Source organism: Rhinopithecus roxellana, chromosome 16 (assembly GCF_007565055.1).
Source record: "Rhinopithecus roxellana isolate Shanxi Qingling chromosome 16, ASM756505v1, whole genome shotgun sequence".
Taxonomy (NCBI): Eukaryota; Metazoa; Chordata; class Mammalia; order Primates; family Cercopithecidae; genus Rhinopithecus; species Rhinopithecus roxellana.
Genome location: NC_044564.1, coordinates 90,817,850 through 90,826,943, shown reverse-complemented (window position 1 = coordinate 90,826,943; position 9,094 = coordinate 90,817,850). Strand labels below are relative to the sequence as shown.

Here is a 9,094-nt window from a genome sequence, read left to right as displayed (position 1 = left end):
AGCAGGCTGTGTGATATTTAATATAATAATAATATTAATAATCTCTTATTTTCTTATTTATAAAATATAAAAGGTAGGAGTTGGATCTTTTTTTAGACCTAAAAAGGACTTTTTTTTTTATAGAGCTAACAAGGTTAAACTATATGTTTGCTTAATATTCACGATTTGGCTTTAAAATCTTTTTTTATTGTCAGCTTTATTGAGGTGTAGTTAACATACAATGAAACTCCCCATATTTAAGTATACATGTTGATGAGTTTTGAATACATATATACAAAATGCAAAATGCTTACAATTGTGTCACCACCACCACCATCACACTCATGATTTAGAACATGAGTCTCCCCCGCAAGCCTGGCCCCTGCCGGACACTGATGAGCTCTGTCCCTATGGCTTTGCCTTTATCAGAATCTCATAGAATAGGTGTATGTATTTTTTTGCTTCCTTCACTTAGCACAGCGCTTCTGAGACTCCTGTTTGATCATTAATGCATTTTGTTCTAATTTTGCATTGGATGTTTGTATATCTTCTAAAATAGACAGTTTATATTCTTTGCCCATTTTTTATTGGGTCATTGATTTTTTTCATTGGAGATATATAGAAGCATATTTTTTGAAAGGCAATGAGTAATATGAAAGTTGATTTTATTTTTCCTAAAGCTTCTTGAGTGCATCTTGTCCTACCAAATTCCCCACTTGGCACCACCAATGACTGGAGACGCCATTCTTTGTTCTCTCTCTACCACCTCTGCCACCTGGAGGTGCTTGCTCCCTTCCACCGCCCAGGCTGCCACAGAGGAGCACACCCTGGCCCACCCACACTGGCCCGATTCTCACCAGTGCCCAGGCGGACAGAGGCTGGGTGCCTGGAGGGCAAAGGGGAGGACAGAGCACCAGCTTCTACCCCTGCTCCTTGGCTCCCATCTTTAAGTGGCTTCCCCAGCTGCAGAGTTATAGACTCTGGCCTTTGTCATTGTCCCTGAGTCTGTGCACCTGGTCCTGGGACCAGACACCCCACATGGCCAAATGGGCAGGAGAGGCTCTCCATCTCATTACATTCTGTTTCCTTACTAGCTACAAACACTCAGAAAACCTCACAGGGCTGGGCATTCTCCACCAAGGCTACTTTCAAATCCTTAGCAAAAAAGAATGCTAGACACATCTGTGAGGCTGGAGGAATGGGAAAGCTATTTGGACAGACAAAATTACTCCAGCCCCACTCACCACCAGAGGCTAACTGAACCCTCCAACACCATTTCTCTCCTTTCCCAGCCTGCACCGTTAGGACATGGTGCTGAGAAGAGCCCATCATCCCTCAATGCCCTGCACTGGGCAGCAGGGAGGGAGGCAGGCCTTGATCCTACTACACTGGGACAGGTGTGTGCCTGGCTACCTGGGGAAATACTGTGGCCCACAAGGGCTAGGCTGCATTGTGTGTTATTGATGGGGCACCACCCTTCAGGTATGTGCCCAGTTAAGCAGGCTGTCATGTACCAGCCTCAGTACCCAACCACTAAGTGCACAGTCTCGGGGGGAAAATACATCTTGTTTTCCACACAGCTGACTGACCACACACTGAAGACACACAACCTGCTTATAAACTGGGACTCCCCTGTTGGAATCTTCTGGAAAACTTGAGTGTGCTTCTCAGGCAGGAGTTTACCCTTTAAGCAGGGAAAAATGGAATTTGTGGCTCAGTTTTTCTTTCTATTCTATCTCTATCTAGTCCAAAATGGAACTGAGGAGGAATAAAACAGCAAGGAACTCTGAAATTAGAATGGCAACAATGGAAGAAAATTGTCTTGGTTCAACTCCAATGGCCACCTTAGATCTCTTATTAAGAGCTATTAACTGGAAAACAATTGCATGATAGCCTTCCTATGATAATTCCAAATTTGTTTGTATTCCTGGAATTTCTTTCTAGAATGCTCCAAAATTCCCATCTCTGAACTTATGAAGTCTTCTCTAGAATCTGCAAATTCTCAATGTCTTTAGAGCCTCGCTGGTCACTTGCTGGACAGGGGTTCTGTAAAAGGATTCTGGGAAGTTTGACTCGGTGTTCAACAAAGGCCCTTCCAAATTTTTAGGGTCTGATTCTGGGATTCCCAAGGGGACCTGGAGCCTTTCTCACATCTTCTGTGTGGAAGAGCACCTGCTTCATCCTCTGTGGCAACACAAAGAACCATCGCGAAGCTCCATGGTGAGTTTCTATGAGTTTATTCCACCACGTGTGGCTCAGGCAGGCAGGGTTTACAGGTGTATCTGTGCTGTGTTTCATATTCACATGTAGAGTTCCAACAGTTTACTTTATCAGCTGTCCTCTCTGTCTTCCTTGTGTTCAGTCAAGCATCAAATCCGGTGTCATCTCTGTGTGGGTACTCTGCAAATGCTAATTGGTGGTGACAAAATAATGATGTTGACAAGTGACCCCATAAAACTGATGAATCATTTGGTTGGAGAGTTCCAGGTTCAGCAGTTATGTAATGTTGCTTCACCAAACAGGTAATGTTTCATACCTCAGAGCAGCATGGAATACTTTACCTGCCAGGGCCTACTCATTTCTATTCACAGCTGAAAAGTCTTCTCTGAAGAGTAGACATTTTTTTTTTTTCCAATAAACCCTGTAGGCAGACATTTGGTGTAAGAGATACAGCTGTTTGCTTTGATTCAGGCTTCTCCCAAAACTGGCGCCCAAACTCCCACACTGGTTGGCAATCAACTCAACAAACAGATGGAGCAAGAGCCTGAATCAGATCATAAAACAAATAAACGAATTCATGTGAGTCTTAACACTTCAATGGTATTGTTCCCACCTTCCTGTGGAAAGGCACGGACATCTTAAAATAAACAGGCTATGGAGGCCGGGCGCAGTGGCTCACGCCTGCAATCCCAGCACTTAGGGAGGCCGAGACGGGAGGATCATGAGTTAGGAGATTGAGAACATCCTGGCTAACATGGTGAAATCCCATCTCCACTAAAAATGCAAAAAATTAGCCGGGCGTGGTGGCGGGTGCCTGTAGTCCCAGCTACTCGAGAGGTTGAGGCAGGAGAATGGCGTGAACCCGGGAGGCGGAGTGAACCGAGATTGTGCCACTGCACTCCAGTCTGGGTGACAGAGCGAGACTCCATCTCAAAAAATAAATAAATAAATAAATAATAAATAAATAAATAGGCTATGGAGAAGGTAGGTTTAATAGGTAAGTTTTTGGTTAATGGAAAATTTGACAATTTTTGACCTCCAAAAGCGCAACTTTATATGGTGCAACCCAATGAAAGGTTTAAGAATTCTCAGAATGTATATGTTTCAGTATAGGTATTGTTAATATAAAAATTAGCACACTCCTAATACTTGCTTCTGGGCAAATTCATGCTTGTTCTTACTTGGTATCCCTTTTTAGGTAATGAAGAAAATGTATTTCACATGTTTTCTAAAAATTAAAAGTCAAAAATTTTAATTGAAAATTAGAATATTTTTCCGTTGCTACAGAATCCAAAATCCAGTACATTTTGCAAATTGATGCAAGTTGTGCAGATTTGACCCACTGACCTCTGATACTCAGTCTACACAATCATGAACAATTTTTTTTTTTTGGAGGCGATTCTCCTGCCTTAGCCTCCTGAGTTGCTGGGATTACAGGTGTGTGCCACCATGCTCAGCTAATTTTTATATTTTTAGTAGAGACAGGATTTCACCGTGTTGGTCAGGCTGGTCTTGATCTCCTGACCTCGTGGTTCACCTGCATAGGCCTCCCAAAGTGCTGGGATTACAGGCGTGAGCAACCATGCCCAACCATGAACAATTTTTAAAACATGAATTCTCTTTTTTAAATTTTTTAATTTTTTTGAGACAGGGTCTTACTCTGTCACCCAGGATGGAGTGCAGTGGTGTGATCTCAGTTCACTGCAGCCTTGACCACCTGGGCCCCAGTGATCCTTCTACCTCAGCTTGAGGAGCTGGGACTACAGGTGTGTGCTACCACGCTTGGCTAATTTTTATATTTTTGTAGAAATGGGGTTTTGCCATTTTGCCTGGGCTGGTCTGGAACTCCTGGGCTCAAGTAATTTGCCTACCTCGGCTTCTCAAAGTGCTGGGATTACAGATGTGAGCCACCACACCCAGCTGTGAATTCCTTTTGATAAGATATGCTCTCTCCAGTTGCCGAAGTCCTCTATGCTATCTACAGATTTGCTTGAACATTTGTATTTTCCTATAGGGCCCTCCAGCATTTCAATTTTCCACCTTTGTCTTAGATGACACTGTTATCTCTTTGTTCCTCCTCTGATGTGATGAAACTTTGATGAAGTCAGGGTGTTAGGAGGGGAAGCCACACTTCCTCCAGGGATTCCACCTTATGACCACTATTTTTCTCAGAGTGAGAGCAAAAGGAGACAAGATTCCAGGAGAAGATGCTCAGCTTCTCTCAAATCCAAAAGATGCAAATTAAAGTAAGATAACTTCTTATTTTTAACCTCTAAGTTTTATAAAATTAAATAGATTAAATAGTATTTAGGGTTGGTGTGAGTGTGGAGAAGGGGGTAAATGAGTAAATTTACCCATTTACTGGTAAATTGAGTTACTTTTTTGACCAAAAAATTGGGAATATTTATGCTTTGTAAAAAAGTACATACTGTTTGCCTCAATGAATCCACTTATATTCTACAAAGTAGTCATACAAGCATGAATATTACATACTTCACCTATTCAAAGATTTTTCTTGTAGCGTAGTTTATAATATAAAAAAACTGAAAAGAATCTATAAGTTTATCAATAAGGAGATTTTAAAATTACGGTTACATGTGATGGTTAAGCAGGATGAGTTGTATCTCTGTGTATAGTTGTATCTGTGTGTAATGAAAAGGTGTGCAGGATAACTGTAAGTACAAAAAACAAACTTCAGAACAATGTTTATGGTATAATCCTATTAAAAAACAAAATATTAGTACTTTATTTGGCAAAACTCTCCTTCATAAATTAGGGAGGGATAAAGACTTCACACAAACAGAGGGAGGGAGTCCATCACCACTAGACTTGCCTTACAAGAAATACTAAAAGGAGTTCTTCAAACTGAAAATGAAAGACTGATAATTAATCATATGAAAACATATAAAAGTATAAAATTCACGGATAGAGGTAAACATATAGTCATAAGTATTAAAAGCAACTTTACAATAACTCATTAAGTGATACACAACATAAAAGATGTAAAGTGTGACATCAAAAACAGAATGTGTACGTGTGTGTGCAGAGCTTTTATACAGGATCAAAGTTAAGTTGCTTTTAGCTTAAAATGGACTAGTATAACTATAAGATGTTTTAATATGCCTCATAGCAATCATCAAGCAAAAACCTATAGCAGATACACTAAGATGAAGAGAAAGGAATCAAAGCATACCACTACTGAAAATCCTCACATCACAAATCAAGACAGCAAGAGAGGAAAAAAATAGTAAAAGAGCTGCAAAGCAACCAGAAAACAATGAACACAATGACAATAATCAATCCTTCTCTATCAATAATTACTTTAAATGTAAATGGACTAAATTTGCTGATTAAAAGACACAGGTTGGCTACATGGATTTAAAAAATACAAAAACAAGGCCAGGCCTGATGGCTCACATGTGTAATCCCAGCACTTTGGGAGGTAGACGTGGGTGGATTACTTGAGGCTGGGAGTTGAAGACCAGCCTGGCCAACATGGTGAAACCCCGTCTCTACTAAAAATACAAAAATTAGCAGGGTGTGGTGGTGAATGCCTGTAGTTGCAGCTACTAGGGAAGCTGAGACAGGAGAATTGCTTGACCCTGGAGGCAGAGTTGTGGTGAGTTGAGATTACACCACTGCACTCTAGTCTGGGAGACAGAGTGAGACTGAGTCTCAAAAAAAAAAAAAAAAAAAAAGAAAGAAAGAAAAAACAAGACCCAACTATATGTTGCTATAGGAGACTCATTTCACCTTTAAAGCTACACACAGACTGAAAGGGAAGGGATGAAAAAAGATATTCCATGCAAATGGAAAGCAAAGAGCACAGGGGTAGTTATATTACACAAAATAGGCTTTAAGTCAAAAACTCAACAAGACAAAGATGGGTTATTATATAATGATAGAGGAGTCAATTCATAAAGAGGATAGAACAATTTTAAATAATATGCACCCAACATCAGGTACACTTAAATATATAAGACAAATATTTACAGATCTAAAGGGAGGAATAGACAGCAATACAATAATGGCAAGAGACTTCAGTACTCCACTTTCAAAGATGGATAGATCATTCAGACAGGAGAACAGTAAGAAAACATTAGACTTGAACTAAACTTTAGACCAAATGGACTTAACAGACATAAATAGAACATTCCATCCAACAGCAACTGAATGCACATCTTCTCAATAACACATGGAACATTCTCCAGGATAGAGCAAATGTTGGGCCACAAAGCAAATGTTAATAAATTTGAGAAGATATAGATCATATCAAGCATCTTTTTGGACCACAATGGTATTAAACTAGAAATCAATAACAGGAGAAAAACGGGAAAGTTCACAGATACATGGAAATTAAACAACACGCTTCTAACCAATCAATGGGTAAAAGAAGAAATCAAAGGGGAAAATGAAACATTTTGAGACAAAGAAAAATGGAAACAAAACATACCAAAACTTACGGGATGCAGCAAAAGCAGTTCTAAGAAGGAAATTTAGAGCAAGAAACGCCTGCATTAAAAAAGAAGAGGCCAGGCATAGTGGCTCGCCCCTGTAATCCTAGCACTCTGGGAGGCCAAGGTGGGAGGATCACTAAAGCCCAAGGGTTTGAGACCAGCCTGGGCAACATAGGGGATTCCTATCTCTACAAAACAAAACAAAACAAAACAAAACAAAATAATAATAATAATAAAATTAGCTGGATGTTGTAGTACCAGTCTGTAGTCCTAGTTACTCAGGAAGCTGAGGTGGGAGGATCACTTGAGCCTGGGAGGTCAGGGCTGCAGTGACCCGAGACTGTGTCGCTGCATTCCAGCCCGGGCAGCAGCGCCAGACCCTGTCTCAAAAAAAAGAAGAAAAGATTTGGACTTGATGGTTCTGTGGAAAACAAAAGAAGTGAGGTGATGGATAGGTTAATTAGCTAGATTTAATCATCCCATATTTTTTTTGTGTGTGTATATACACATATATCACATTGTACCCCATAAATGTTTATGATTTGTCAATCAAAAATAATATTAATTAAAAAAGAATGCTGGGCGCGGTGGCTCACGCCTGTAATCCCAGCACTTTGGGAGGCCGAGAGGGGCGGATTACGAGGTCAGCAGATCGAGACCATCCTGGCTAACACAGTGACACCCCGTCTCTACTAAAAAAATACAAAAAACTAGCCGGGAGAGGTGGCTACAGGTGGCGCCTGTAGTCCCAGCTACTCGGGAGGCTGAGGCGGGAGAATGGCGGGAACCCGGGAGGCGGAGCTTGCAGTGAGCTGAGATCCGGCCACTGCACTCCAGCCCGGGCGACAGAGCGAGACTCCGTCTCAAAAAAACAAAAAACAAAAAAGAAAAGCAATGTTGAAAGAGCATTGAGAGAAAAGTTAGGCATTCAAAATGCAGCATTTCTCTGAACTGTTTCTCTGAAGTTTTCTTATTTGTATAAAACACAATAAAACAAAAAATCATGGTGCGTATCCTAAATATATGTAATTTTTATTTGTCAGTCAGACTTGAATGAAGTTGGGAAGGTGTGGAGCTGGGCTGGTGCTTCCTGGGGAGGAAGAGCCGCGGTGGAATTGGCCTGGGAGGAGGACGAGGCGCGGCCTGCGGTGACGGGTCTTGCCGCCGGGGGGCTACTTCCGTCCTCTTCTCTGCCGCCGCTTCGCGCACTTCCGCTTGCCAGCGGGCTAGGCACGGAGGAGACCTGCCGGAGCCACGGAGGATGAGGTGGCCCACAGAGCCAACAAGATGGACGAGAGGGTGCAGGAGCACACGGCCGGAGCACTGGATTTGTTCACCGAGCTTCAGAATATTCTGGAATTACTGCGGTCCACAGGAACTGGAATGTTACTTAACGTGAGTCTCAAGCAGAGCGCCGATGAAGAAGTTGCATCTTTAGCAAAGTCTCTCGTCAAATCCTGGAAAAAGTGACCAGATGGGCCATCAACCGAGAAGGACCCCGACGAAAAGTAACTAGAACCTGCAATGATATCGCAGAAGAGCAAAGGAAAGTAGCTCCAGCGGCAACGTAAGCAGCAGAAAGGATGAGACAAATGCTTGAGACACTTGTTTCATCTGTTGCTCGGCACGAAGCGCTTCTGATTCTGTGCGGATGAAGAACAGGGAGATGCTTGCTGCAGCTCTTCCAACAGGAGATGACTGTATTGAAATGCGAGCTGATGAGGAAGAATTAGGATCTCGAATTGAGGAAGCTATAGATCCAGAAAGAGGGAACACAGATATGAAGTACAAAAATAGAGTCCAAAGTAAGGTATCAAATCTTACAGATGCAAAGAATCAAAATTTAAGGAAAAAGGTACCGTGTGGGAATATTCCTCCTGCCTTACTTGCTAGAATGAGGGCAGAAGAAATGGCTAGTGATGAGCTCAAATGAACAAAAACTTGAGGCATGAAGCCATCAGAGAGCATCAGATGGCCAAGACAGGTGGAACCCGGCCTGATTCGCTCACACGTGGCAAATGTAGAAAGAAGAATTGCACTTCCACACAGGTACAAGCTGGCAGTGCCGGTGAACCAATGACAACGTTTGTTGACTGTAATGAATGTGGAAATCAACAGAAGTTCTGTTGAGATGGAAAAATTGGCAAAATATCTGGACCACTAAGAAAACAGATTTTGTAATTAGCTTGAACCTAGGACAAGCAACTAGTTTTCCCGCAAATCAGATTTTTAGAGCAACATACATCCTGTGAGTTAGGCTTTGTTTTTGACCCAGCATCCCTTCCTTAAGTGCCTTCTTTAGCTCCTGATCAGTAGGGAGACCACAGAATAATTGTACGGGACCTGTTTTAAAACTTTTTGTTTTCATTTTTATAAATAAGTCGATATAAACTTTTATAAATTAAACTTCTGGCAATTTTTTTCTTTCTTAAAGGAAA

The 9,094-nt window shown here is 41.6% G+C and overlaps 1 pseudogene; it reads left to right on the top strand.

Annotated features, from left to right (window-relative positions):
• The first annotated feature begins 1,442 nt into the window (after nucleotides 1–1,442).
• On the top strand, nucleotides 1,443–8,786 carry LOC104659885 (annotated as a pseudogene).
• The last annotated feature ends 308 nt before the right edge of the window (nucleotides 8,787–9,094 follow it).